This window comes from Astyanax mexicanus, chromosome 20, assembly GCF_023375975.1.
Source record: "Astyanax mexicanus isolate ESR-SI-001 chromosome 20, AstMex3_surface, whole genome shotgun sequence".
Classification (NCBI taxonomy): domain Eukaryota; kingdom Metazoa; phylum Chordata; class Actinopteri; order Characiformes; family Acestrorhamphidae; genus Astyanax; species Astyanax mexicanus.
In genome coordinates, this window is record NC_064427.1 from 20,383,484 (window position 1) to 20,398,282 (window position 14,799).

The following is a 14,799-nucleotide window of genomic DNA, read 5'->3' on the forward strand; positions in this document are numbered from 1 at the left end:
CTCACAATGCGGTTGGACACCAGCCTCACCTGGAGAAACAAGCATTAAACAGGGACATTTGTTGGGTCTGGACTTGGACCTTACTGTCATTTATTTTAAAATCATGGGAATGAGTTTGTGCATACCAGAGGTAGAATGACTCCATTGTAGAGTCTACCTGGGTTCCATCCTACAGGTTGGGAGATTCCATCTTCATAAATAGAAGGAAGCCAGCGAGCTAAAGGTGTGTTTGCTGCACCAAGAAGTGGATTTTTCCTAGAAATGTGGAACAATACAGATAAATGTTCTCCAGTTGAGAGTGAGAGGTACCTCTTCACAATCGGTGATTGCTAAACTGTCTCTGTTGGGATCTTGAGCAAAGGGGTAGTAGTAGCAGGTAAAGTTCTTGATTGACAACTATGCTGTGGTGTGTAGTTTTCACGAGGTTGTGGGTTCAGTGCCCATGCCTTCTAAGCTGTTTCTGTTGAGCCCTTAATGATGGGGTAGTGGTGGCTCAATGGGTAAAGTTCTTGATTGACTACCTAGCTGTATAGAGTTCTTTAAGAGGTTGTGGGTTCAATACCCACCAGTACCTGCTAAGCTGTCTCTGTTGAGACCTGGACCTTGATCAAGGGGTGGCTCAAAAGATAGATTCTTGATTGACATATCTGCTCTCTACTGGGCCCTTATGCAAGGTCCCCAACCCTGTTTGCTTCATTAGAACTGAATCTCAGTCCTGGGAATTGAACCGGCAACTTTCTGGTCCCAACATTTTTGGTCACTGCTGTCCTCCATCAAAAGCACTAATACATTAATATTATGAAATCTAATGGTTGCCAACTGAGTTACATAAAACATGTTTGAATTATCAGAATAGTAATTTATGGGTTGCCAGCCCACAATTTGCCATAGAATGCCTAGCAAATGGCATAAATGTAAAGCTTATTGTCACGCCTTTCAATTCCTCTACAGACTTTTTCACCTTCACAAACTCCAATTCCCAACATGTACTTCTCAGTAATGTGGCTCAGCAATAGATTGGTAGATCAGCCTCCCCTGAGTCTTGATTCCTTTCAGCTGTTTTCCCATGTATATATACCGGTCTGTTTGTTCTGCTTTTAGCAAAGTATTGCCCATGTTGTTTCAGCTGCAGACCAAGAATAATTTCCTTGATTGTCTATTTCTGTGTTTGGCTTTTATTTCTGATTTTTGTCTTTACCTTTTTGCTAGTTTACCTTGGTTTTGTTGCTCTGGTTTCTGAACCCTTTTTGTCTTCAGTTTTTTCTGGTTTCTATCTTTGCTTGTTCTTCGACTACATTTCTTGGTTCAGTCCTGTTTACTATTGTATATTCCAGTCTGTGGCGTCATACTTATACTCAGAGAAAGCTTTTGGGACCTTACTAGAGAACATATAGCTTTTTTTTTAATACAGAATAAACAGAGTGCACAAGAACAGCATCTTGGGTACTAAGAGAAGTCCCTTGATAACTATGGTACCTGTTACTTCGTAGTATCATTACTCACCGGTTGTTGCAGACGCCGTTGGCAGTGCGGTACTTGTTAACATTGGGAGTGGTCCTGCAGGAAGGGGGCTGGACTTCAGCAGCACAGCCAGTCAGACGCTGGATAGTGCGAAGCTCATCAGGAGAAATCAGAGCTGAGAGACAGTAGAGAAAATAAAGAAAACATATTGAAAAAGAAAAGGTGTGTCCAAACTTTTGGCTTGTCCTGTATATATGTAATTTTTTTTATCATTTGCTTTATTTGATTTGATTTGATTCAGTGTTATCTGTATGTATATGTGCATGTGAGACCTGTAGCGTTGATGGATCTCTTGTGGGCGTGGCGTGTTTTCTCAGTGATGATTCTGAGAGTTTGCTCCAGGTAATCTGCAGCTCTTACAGCACTGCGGGTTCTGCGTAACGGCTGCTTCAACAGACGCAGTTTATCAGACGGCTTGATGTACCTGTCCTTACGCACTCTGGCCAGACTCCTGTACACACACACACACACACACACACACATTTATAAAAAACATATACATGCTGCACATGAACACACCCATATGTATCAGAAATGTTCGTACCTGTATTTGTTAGAAAAACCCTTTAACTTTTGCCCAATGGTTTGGTAGAGCACATTTAATCTATAATCTATATCTTTTTAAAAAGGTGTCTTTTAGTAGTATTCTCACTTACTAATCATCCGCAAAATTATTACACACATAGTTAAAAGTTTTTTGTGGTAAATATAATTTTCAGCATATGCCCAGCTAACAATGTTTAGATAGTAAGAATGTTTTCTCAACGCTACAGTTAACATTCTTAGAACATTAAAGCTGTCAACTCTCCTGGAAGTTCATCTAACTACCCAACACCCATAGCGTAGCAACACCATAGTAGCCTCACATCAATATTTTAGCCACTAAACAACTTTTTTTAATTTTATATTTGTGTCAATGGTTTAATTTTCAGTTTTGGGAGTGTTTATTTTAACGTTTCCATAACATTAGTATTCTTCTAGCTGGGATTGTTATGACAATGTAATGCAAACCATTATTATGCTGTTCCTGGAACATTATATCTGTAACATGACAGGCTAACCTTCCTGGAACCATTTTATTGATAAACCTTCTTATAACTTTCTCTGTTGGTTGGGTTAATAGTTTCAGGGGTTTTAAATGAGTGGAATTATGTATGTATTAACATTGTACAAAATTGCACTGTATTACTATTATCTTGTATTTGTGTTTTTTGTTTTGATATATGTGTATTATTTAAAAACTGAGGGTCTTGTTAAAGATTTAAAAACCTGGATCATGTTCATCATTGTCTCTACAAACAGGGTTAAAGAGTTAAAGAACTGCAGACTCACTCCTGCCGAGAGTATAAATACGCTTCGTCCACAAGCCTTTTAGCCTCATCGATGGAGTCCAAGATAAAAGTTCTGCCCAGACCCTCCTCCACAGACCCTAAGTACAACAGGTATAGCCAGTGCCTTGAAAATATAATCATTTTTGCTGTTTTTTTATTCTTTTTGTCATAATGTGTGAAGTGTGAACTCACCAGATGCAGTCGGGTAGTTGAGTGTGTGGCAGAAGCCAAGTGCCACAACGGATATTAGAAGATTCATATCTGAAAGTGAAATATAGTATAGTAATATAGTAATATAGTAATATACAACTCTGGATAAAATTAAGAGACCACTTTCATCAGTTTCTGAATCAGTTTCTCTGTTATTTATAGGTTTATGTTTGAGTAAAATGAACATTATTGTTTTATTCTATAAACTACAGACAACATTTCTCCCAAATTCCAAATAAAAATATTGTCATTTAGAGCCTTTATTTGCAGAAAATGAGAAATGTCTGAATTAACAAAAAAGACGCAGAGCTTTCAGACCTCAAATAATGCAAAGAAAACAAGTTCATATGTTTTCAATCACAGTTTTCATGCATCTTGGCATCATGTTCTCCTCCACCAGTCTTACACACTGCTTTTGGATAACTTTATGCCTTTACCCCTGGTGCAAAAATTCAAGCAGTTCAGTTTGTTTTGATAGCTTGTAATCATCTATTTTCCTCTTGATTATAATCCAGAGGTTTTCAATTTGGTAAAATCAAAGAAACTCATCATTTTTAAGTGCTCTCTTATTTTTCTCCAGAGCTTGACTGACCATAAATTCTTCTTATATATATATGACCTGGATTAGAGCATTACTCAAATAGAGCTGCTCGCTGTATACCTGTAACTCCACCTCTTCACTACTTTACAACTGATGCTCTCAAACACTTTATTAAAAGGAAAGAAATTCCAGTAATTAACTCTTGAGTTCAGCACAGCTGTTAACTAAAAGCCTGAATTCCAGGTGACTCTACCTCATAAAGCTGAGAAAATCCAGCCAAGATGTGCAAAACTGATCATCTAAGCTAGAGGTGCTACTTTGAAGAATGTAAATATAAAATATATTCTGGTTTGTTTAACACTTGTATTGTATATTGTTGACAAAATATTAATGTTTTTAGTATATGAACTCAAAGCAAACATCAAAATGAAGATTTAAGGGAAAAAAGTAAAATTCTCACCTGTGTGTGTTTGATCCTCTGCTGCTGAGTTTGGGTGAGGATGTGAGGAGCTTTATATCCAGTCTGATGCCTCAGCCCGACTTCCTCCTTCCTCTTTACTCATGTCTGACCCGAGCCCGGTTCTGATAAGTGTTCACATTGATGCGGAAAACCAGCAGCTCTGAATCCTCACTGAAAGACTGTTTGAGATGTAAACGGTTCACTTTTAGCAGGAAGCTGTAAATCCCCTCACCTGATTAATTAAGCACACTTTCCTGCCTGATTAATACCAACCTTCTGATATCTAAATCTATTTAAATGTGTTCAATAATATATGTATTGAGTATTTTTAGTATTTAAGTTGTAGTTTTAATTATAAATAATCAGTGCGTGAATGTATTTGGGGTGAAAATGCTCAGATATAATTCTACAACTCAATTAACCCTCCTGTTATTTTAACTCAGAATAAAACACACTTAGAGTATATTAGAAAATACTGTATATTTCCATCAACTAGCAGCGCTAACCTGAGACAATGCTAACAACCGTAGCTGATATCTCCTTGGGTACTAGTCAAAGGGTTTTTTTCCCATCATTTTAAAATGTTTTGCATTGTAGATTAATACTAAACACATCCAAACTATAAAGAAAAAACATGTTATATATATTTAAGATTCTTCAAAGTAGCACCTTCTCAGCATTTTCTCAGTCAGCTTTATGAGGAAGGGTCACCTGGAATTCAGGCTGTCAGTTAACAGCTGTGCATCAAGAGTAAAAAGTAAATCATTTATGTAATTAATTAAATTCTTGTCTCTTCATAAAGTGTTTGAGAGCATCAGTTGTAAAGTTGTGAAGAGGTACAGTTAAAGAGGTATACAGTGAACAGCTCTATTTGAATAATGTTCTAATCCATATTATGTATAAAACTACTGAAATCAATAAAGAGAATAAATTACTTTAAGAAAAATTGGAGGTTAGTCAATGAACAAAATAAGAATTTCAAGAACTTTGGAAGTATTCTCAAATGCAGTCGCAAAGAAGACCATTAAAAACATTCTAATGATGGAACTGGCACTCATCAGGACCACCCCAGAAAAAGAAGAGCAAAGAAGAACACAGGATAAGTTCATATAAAGATAAGTTCATTTAAGTTCAAATTATCATTGCACCTACAGAAAATAATGCTATTTCCCAGAAATCAGGGTACATTACTATACCAGCAATCATGACTATATATATATATATATATATATATATATATATATATATATATATATATATATATATATATTTAACATTTATTCCATATTTAGTGTAGAATGACCCATAAATTCTGTAAATATATGTAACCAGTATAATGCGTCCACTCAGCAGTCAGGGAAATAAAGTTAGACTATGGGAGTCTGTCTGAAACTGTTGAGAAGGATGGTGCAACAAGTGTATTTTTGTTGGATAATTTTGACACATTTTTTCCTGATTGTGAAATCTCATTGTTATAGTGCTCAGTCAGGAGACAGACGGCTGTAAAGGAAAGTCAACACACATTTACAGTTCTGGAAAAGCTATTTTTACAAAAACACATTTCCTAGCTAGTTATTTTTATTGAAGACGGATGTTACACATTTACTGAAAAATAAGAATTTATCAGAAACTCAACCCCTATACTGATTTAAGTATTTACATTTATATGTTGTTGTATATTTGAAGTAATAATAATAATAATAATAATAATAATAACAATAAACTTTATTTATGTAGCTTCTTTTATATAAAAAAAGAAAGGGCTTTACATAGGGAGAAAGAGAATAAGCAATAGCACAACAAGCAAGCAAGAAATAAAAAAAGTAATTTAAAATGAACAATAATAAAATATAATACTCAAAAATAAATGAATGATGATTATGATAAAATAAAAATACAATAAAAACCGTACAGATAAAAATAAGATCTAATTAAAATCTAGAAAAATAAAAATCAGATAATAATATGGTAATAATAGAGCATCGCAATGCACCCCGTCAACAGTCTATTTTCATTCTTTTCACCCACGCAGTTAAAATAGCGTCGGAATTTAGGAATAAATCTACACTGATGGGCGTGGTGGTCTGGAAATGAGGTGTGTTCAGGTAATTTCTGAAGTTTTGCTTGTTTATCTTGGCAACAGAAAACACAGGTGCTCCACTGACTGAATACAACCTAGACAGATGTCAGCATTCAGACGTTCATTGCTATCTTGGCAACACAGATGATGCACTGTTAAGATATTTATGTGCCAAAGTCAGAGCGCACCTGGCTCTTAAAGGGAATGATGAGCAAGTGACACACTGATAAAACAGATATGAGAGTATAAAACAGATGGCAAAAAAGCCAACATTAGATTATATTTTGTATAATTCATAATTCATAAAAGGCGCAAGTATGTGTGTGGGAGGATGAGACAACTGCCTAAGCAATGATTGGCTAATCTACCAGCCAGTGAGTCGCCTCAGGTACGTGCTCTTGCACCACAACCCGCCATAAACAGGAAGAGGAAAAGCTTAATTTATTTTTTCTCATGAATTGATGTTTTTCAGGAGAACAATAATCAGGACACCACCACCAATAAACCATAGCATTCAACCAATCAACCAACCCACCAACCCAACTAACAGAGAACATTATATGAACGTTTAGCAATGTTTTAAAAAGGTTCCAAGAAGGATCATTTGTAATGTTACAGTAATAATGTTCCAGGAATGTTCTAAAAAAAAGTGTGAAGTAATAATAGGTATTATAATGGTAACATTATTAGAAAGTTTCTTACATAACATTTCCAGTTAGATGAATACTAACGTCATGGAAACGTAAAAAAAAGTAACATTCCCAGGCTCTGAGTGGTCCAGTGGGCTAAGCGCTGCCACTATGATCAGGAGATCGAATCCCGTTTATGCAGTTTGCAATCAGCTGCCAGAGCCCTGAGAGAGCACAAATTGTCTTGCTCTCTCTGGGTGGGTACAGTAGATGGTGCTTTTTCCCCTCATCACTCCAAAGGGTGATGTGGCTCAGCACAAGGCTGCTTCTGTGAGCTGATGTATCAGAACCGAGTTGCTGCGCTTTCCTCCAAGCACAGCTTATTCAGAAATCCATATTTGGTGGAATAACCCACCAGTTTAATCAGTTTTCATGCATTTTGGCATCATGTTCTCCTCCACCAGTCTTACACACTGCTTTTGGATATCTTTATGCCTTTACTCCTGGTGCAAAAATTCCAGGAGTTCAGCTTGGTTTGATGACTTGTGATCATCCATCTTCCTCCGGATTATATTCTAAATTGATCAAATCAAGGAAAAACATCATCATTAAGTGGTCTCTTATTTTTTTTCCAGAAAAAAATGGTCAGTCAATCCAAAACGAAGAATTTTATGGACTTTAGAAAAGAAAGTATTCTCAGGTACAATCACCACAAAGACCATCAAAAACATTATAATGATGAAACTGGCACTCATCCGGACCGCCCCAGGAAAGGAAGAGCAAGAATTATTCACAGTTACCAGCCTTAGAAACTGCAAGTATATGCATTATTCATAGACATTTCCATTCGTAATGTCTGTTACTTCCTTAAAATATCGTAAAGCTGAGCTAATCTTAGCCTGGTCTTATTTATCACACTCTCTCACAGTTAAACCAGACTATGGACAAAACTCACATGAGTCACACTACTATTAAAAAAGTGCCTAGAAATACAGTTCCTGAAATACATGACATAAACAAAAGTATTGGGACATTAGATCATTTCAATTTTTCTTTCAAAATCAAGGTATAATAAAGAGTTTATTCTGCTTTTGATGAAGTAAGTGTCTGGAAATTCTTTCTGGAAGGTTAACAATGTTCTGGAAACTTTAAACCTTAACTTTTTTTTTAAACAAATTAATCATTTTAGATATTTGGACCCATTTTCCTGCCATAATTCAGTCTTTTTACAGAGCCTGGTGATATATTAGCATTAGCATTTTGGTGCTATTTAACGACGCAAAACAGCAACAAAACTGCTAAATGTACGGGAAAAAGGTAAGCTGAACTACAGAGAGAACAGGATTCAACAATCTGAACCTTTTATAACTTTTTGGAAATTTAGCTCGTATAAGAGCATAGTTCACAAAGGACAATCTGTGTTCAAAGTTAAAATGTACAATTAAAAACATATATCAGTATAAATCAAATCCAGTTGTGATGATCAAACATTGATTCTTTTATATTATATTTAATTAGAAAAAATGTGCATTTAGTTAAAGCAAGTAGTTTGATTAATTATTATTTTTTTAACTCAATCAAAAATCCTGAAATACTTCAAAATGTCCTTAAATGGGGGCTCTGAGTGGTCCAGCAGGCTAAGCACTGCTACTGTAATCATGAGACTGCCGGTTCGAATCCTGTTCATGCAGGTTTCCATCAGCTGCCGGAACCCTGAGAGAGCACAACTGGCCTTGCTTGATCTCTCTGTGTGGGTACAGTAGATGGTGCTCTTTTCCCTCATCACTCCTAGGGTGATGTGGATCAGCACAAGGCTGCGTCTGTGAGCTGATGTATCAGAACCGAGTCGCAGCGCTTTCCCCCAAGCGTAAGCGCTGTGATGCTACTCGGTCCAAAAAGAGGCGGAGTCTCTGAAACTTCACATGTATCGGAGGAGGTGTGTGATAGTCTTCACCCTTCTGGTGTTGGGGCATGACTAGTGATAGGGGGTTGAGTGGGTTGAGTAATTGGCCGTGTAAATTGGGGAGAAAATGGAAAAAAAATGAAATAAAATTATTTAAAAAAAAATCCTTAAATAAAATGTTTTACTTTGCATTTTTGTGTAGCCAGGTGGTGAATTGAGAATACACCTTTAAAATGTGTGTCTGTAACTTTAAGAAACACAATCAGAAGTGTTGTCACCCTGAGAGAGGAAAGGGAGGAGCTAAGAGCATGGTAGAGAAGGAGGCTCAAGCTGCAGTGAATGGTGGTGCTCCGTTTTAGGATCCATCCAGAGCCATCCTTATGAAATATAAGGTAAAAATCAGGAAATACTGAACAATATAAGGTTTAGTTGGCCTATAACAGTAGTAGATGCCTATATTGCCTTTCTAAACATGTATTTTGAATGAATCACAACCAGATGCGGGCAGATGGCATTGTTTCTGTGGGGTAGTGTGCTCCTCGTGTTCAAGCCTTGTATTTTTCTGGGTTACAGAAGCTGTTTATCCAAGTTCTCTTAAAGAAATGCTCAAATCTTGTTGAGTAAAGCTGAGTAAAACAGAGAGAGAGTGAAGGCTTACTGGAATTTTCACATGCCTTATCACAAGCACTTAACAATGTATTGAGACAAACACCTGATGCAGGACCAAATATGAAGGTAGTATTGAGAGATCAGTTTGTCGAGGGAGTTCGGGACCCTGCACTTAAGAGAGAGCTTAGGAGGTGGGTTAGAAACAAACCTGATTCTTCGATGGTAGAAGTACGTGAGGAAGCTTACCTATGGAATATGGAAGAGCCTACTCTTAATTCAAAACCATCTAGAACTAGAAGTAAGGTGTCTGATTCTGAGAGGGGTGCATGCTGTGCTGTAGTAAGTGTTGGTGAACACAAACCATTGACTTTGGATGACGTCATGCAGGTTGTTACTGAGCAGGGAAAGCAGCTTAGTGAGCTAACGCAGGCAGTAATGGAGTTGACCACTCAGAAAACTCACACTTTCAAACCCGTCTCTAAGACAAGGGCTCCACTCAGATTTACAGATGATGGCAAACCTATCTGTCTGAAGTGTCAGAAGGAGGGACACATTGCCAGAAATTGTCCACAAAAACGACATACTAAAAATCCAGCCTTTACTGATGCACAGGGAAACGAAAGGCCCCGGTTGCTGTGAGTCGGGCAATTCAGGGGCAAACTACAGACTCACCTAAAGCCAAGTTTAGCCAAGGTCAGGTGTTGGAGCGTGCGGCAGGAACTTGCCCTACAATAGATGTTAACATTGGGAATGTTCCTGTTTCATGTTTGCTGGATACAGGCAGCCAAGTAAGCACTATTACAGAAGAGTTCTTCCGCCAGCAGTTAGGGGGAGAAGAGGGGGATATGCTTTCAACCTCTGGCTGGCTTAAATTAACCGCCGCCAATGGATTAGATATTCCCTACCTGGGTTATTTGGAGTTAGAGATGGATACCATGGGTATTAAAATCCCTGATTGTGGATTTTTAGTCGTGAAAAACCCTGAGAGTTCTCAGTCATCCCTACCTGCTATCATAGGCATGAATATCATCAGTCGTTGTCGTCAGTTTTTGATAGAACCTTGGATGCAAAGCTAGACTCAGATTGGAGGACTGTTTTCCAACAGATGCATAAATGTGATGTTGACAAGACAAAGATGGCTCGAATAGCAGGGAAAGATTTTGTACATGTCCCAGCTGAATCAGTAGTCACTGTCATGGTCAGAGGTTTCTCAGACAAGTCACCAAACCAAGGTTCATGGTTGTTGGAGCCTGGTAAACTACCATTACCAGGAGGTATTGTAGTAATGCCTTCTTTGGTTAAGGAACACAGACATCAGATTCCAGTGCAAGTAGTTAATCTCTCTAGAGAGGATGTGTGGCTCAATCCACGAACTCGCATAGGTGTCTTGTCACCTGTACAGTGCATTACCAATAATCAGCACTGTGAAGTAACGTTTCAGCGCATTTCAGCCAATACAGAGCAGGTGTCAGTGGATTTAAAAGAGTCTCAAGATCATCAGAAGGTGTCTGATATACTGAGTAAGCTGGATATAGGTGGCACTGAAAAAGAACAAGCAGAGTTAAGGGCCTTACTTGGTAAATATTCAGATGTGTTCGCTGTTGGAGATGATGAGCTGGGCTACACAGAAAAGGTGAAACATGAGATTGTGTTAGTTGATGACACTCCAGTGAACCTTCCATACCGTCGTATCCCACCGACCCAGTACAAGGAGGTCAAAGATCACATTTCTCAGCTTCTAAGGAAAGGAGTGATTCAGGAGAGTACCAGCTCCTATGCTTCACCTGTGGTAGTAGTGAGGAAGTCTGATGGTAGTATACGACTCTGCGTCGACTATCGTAAGCTAAACTTAAAAACTAAGCGAGACGCATTTCCTTTACCTCGTGTAGACGAAAGTTTTGATGCTCTGAGAGGTGCAAAGTTCTTCTCATCTATAGACCTGGCTAGTGGATACCACCAGGTGGCAGTACATGAACGTGACCGGCACAAGACTGCATTCACAACCCTGGGGTTCATAAGTGTTATATGAACACTTACGCATGCCGATGGGGGTTGTAAATGGACCAGCTACATTTCAAAGGTTGATGCAGGCAACTATGACTGACCTAATTTTTCAAATAATTTTAGTATACTTGGATGACATTTTAGTCTTCTCTAGGACATTTTCAGAGCACGTTGAGAGATTAGAGACAGTACTGAGACGACTCCAGGAGACAGGTCTCAAAATCAAAATAGAGAAATGTCATTTCCTTCAGGAAAAGGTAAAATTCCTAGGACATCAGGTCTCCACAGAAGGTATAGCGACCGACCCTGATAAGGTAGAAGCTGTGAAGCAGTGGCCAGTACCTACCACTCTGAAAGCTTTACGCTCATTCTTAGGGTTCTGTAGCTATTACCGAAGATTCGTGCAGGGGTTTTCAAAGATAGCTGGTCCACTGCATGATCTGGTAAATAACTGTATATTGGTTGGACCTCCCTCTAGAGTAAATGAGCGGTTGTTGAGCTTATGGAGTACTGAGTGTCAGACCTCTTTTGATGATTTAAAGGAGAAGCTGGTTAGTGCTCCGGTGCTCGGGTTTGCAGACTTCACTTGCCCTTTCACTGTAGAGACAGATGCAAGTAGCCACGGTTTAGGAGCTGTCTTATGTCAGCAACAGGATGGTAAAAGGCGGGTGATAGCATACGCTAGCCGTAGGCTTAGAAAGGCTGAACAAAATGACAAGAACTACAGCAGTATGAAGTTGGAGTTTCTCGCCCTAAAATGGGCCATAACTGAGAAGTTTAGGGGATATCTGCTGGGTGCAAAATTTACCGTAATCACAGACAACAACCCATTATGCCATCTCAACACAGCCAAGCTAGGAGCTGTTGAGCAGAGATGGGTAGCGCAGTTAGCTGCCTTTGACTTTGACGTTCAGTATCGCCCCGGATGGAGTAATAAGGCTGCGGATGCACTCTCTAGGCACCCTTTAGCAGGGGAGCCGAACGTTGCCCATGAAGATCTGGAGTATGATGGTTGTGTGGCTATTTGTAATTTGATCCACAAAGGAACCACACTAGGGCAGGAACTAGTAGATGTTGGGCTGGAGAGGTGCGAGGTTCGACAAATTCGAGCTAGTGAGGCAGGTCACCCTTTGGCTGGGTTAGATCAGGAAAATACACATACTTTACCAGGCTATTCTAAAGATGAGTTGCATTCTTTTCAGGAGCAAGATCCTGTCCTCAGCATCTTTAGGTCCTTTTGGGTCAGAGGGAAAAAGCCAAACAATAAGGAGAGGAGAGACTTGTCTAAATCTGTACTGTCACTTCTGAAGCACTGGGGTAGAATTAGGGAGCAGGATGGTCTACTGTACAGAGTAGTGGAAGATCTGAGGCAAGGTGAATGCAATCAGTTGCTGTTGCCAGCTTGTTTAAAAGTACAAGTTCTTGAGAGTGTACATAACTCTATGGGTCACCAGGGCATAGAGAGGACAATGCAACTGTTAAAGCCAAGATGTTTTTGGGTTGGGATGTATGAGGATGTTGAGCAGTGGGTAAAGAAATGCCAACGTTGTGTACTTACCAAAATGCCTCAGCCAAAGATACGTCCACCTATGCAGTCATTTTTGGCTACCAGACCATTAGAGGTAATTGCTGTAGATTTTACTCTGTTGGAACCAGCTACAGATGGTAGAGAAAATGTTCTGGTTATCACAGATGTGTTCACGAAATTTACACAGGCTTTCGCGACTCGAGACCAAAAAGCAGACACAACAGCAAAAATCCTTTTAAAGGAATGGTTTATGAAGTACGGTGTGCCCGAGCGTCTGCATTCAGACCAAGGCCGTAATTTTGAAAGTGATTGCTGAACTTTGTAAATTGTATGGCGTAAAGAAAAGCCGTACCACTCCTCATCACCCTACCGGAAACGCCCAGTGTGAGCGCTTTAATAGGACGCTACACGATCTTTTGCGCAGTCTCCATCCGGGCAAAAAGCGTCGTTGGCCTGAGCATTTATTTGAAGTTGTGTATGCATACAATGTGACCCCCCATGCCACAACGGGGTATTCCCCTTATTTACTGCTTTTTGGAATCGACCCGCATCTGCCAATTGATGCTTTGTTAGGACAGACTGCAGAGGTATCAGCAAAAGCTGACTGGTTAGCTGCTCACCAAAGGCGACTGAAAGAGGCACATGCACGAGCTAAAGAATATTCTGAACAAAAAGCTGCCGAACGCATAGCTTTCCAGAATGACAAAACCTATTGTCCACCAGTTGGTGTTGGTCAAACTGTGTATCTCAGGAACAGACCACAGGGACGAAATAAAATACAGGATGCCTGGCAATCTATTCCTTACAGGGTAGTAGAAATCCAAGGGACGACTTACTCTGTTGAGCCAGTAGAGGGAGGCCCAGTGAAAAGGGTTAATAGGGTTGACATTAGGCCCTTTGTATATACTCCCATTCCTACTCCTAGAAAGAAAAGCAATCTTCCTAGATCTGAGACGACTACTGTTAATGACACTGAGTTAGATCCAGAATGTATTGAGGAGGGTGTGGTTTTGGAAGAGATGTGTGTTCCAAGGTTGCAGATAGAAATGGACCGTCATGCTGTTCCCTCTTATGACAGGACAGAGTCGAGTCCGACCAGTGTTGAGGTTGGTCCTGAAGCAGAGACAGTGAAATCAGATACTGGGTCCAATCTTGAGGTTCACTCATTACCTGTGCCTACTTCTCGTAGGAGCAAAAGAACTAATGCAGGACATCATTCTAACCTGCATCATGAACCCAGATCCATATTAGAGTCCGTCCCACTTGACTCAGTGACAGTTTCACAAATTTTATCCAGCTTGGGTACAGCATTTTTCAGAGAGGCTGTGAAAGAGGTAAAGAAATCTTATGAGGTCACCGAGGACGTTGACTCCTGAGCAGGGGAGAATGTAGCCAGGTGGTGAATTGAGAATACACCTTTAAAATGTGTGTCTGTAACTTTAAGAAACACAATCAGAAGTGTTGTCACCCTGAGAGAGGAAAGGGAGGAGCTAAGAGCATGGTAGAGAAGGAGGCTCAAGCTGCAGTGAATGGTGGTGCTCCATTTTAGGATCCATCCAGAGCCATCCTAATGAAATAAGAGGTAAAAATCAGGAAATACTGAACAATATAAGGTTTAGTTGGCCTATAACAGTAGTAGATGCCTATATTGCCTTTCTAAACATGTATTTTGAATGAATCACAACCAGATGCGGGCAGATGGCATTGTTTCTGTGGGGTAGTGTGCTCCTCGTGTTCAAGCCTTGTATTTTCTGGGTTACAGAAGCTGTTTATCCAAGTTCTCTTAAAGAAATGCTCAAATCTTGTTGAGTAAAGCTGAGTAAATCGAGGTGAGCTTAAAAACAAATATAAAAAGAGCTCTGTTAATGGTATTAATGTGGTATTAATGTTATTTATCTATTTTCTGTAATTAGTGCCACTACCAAATACTGTACTGTGTTCTAAGTTATGGTTTTACAGTGTATTAATTTTATTTTTATTGTT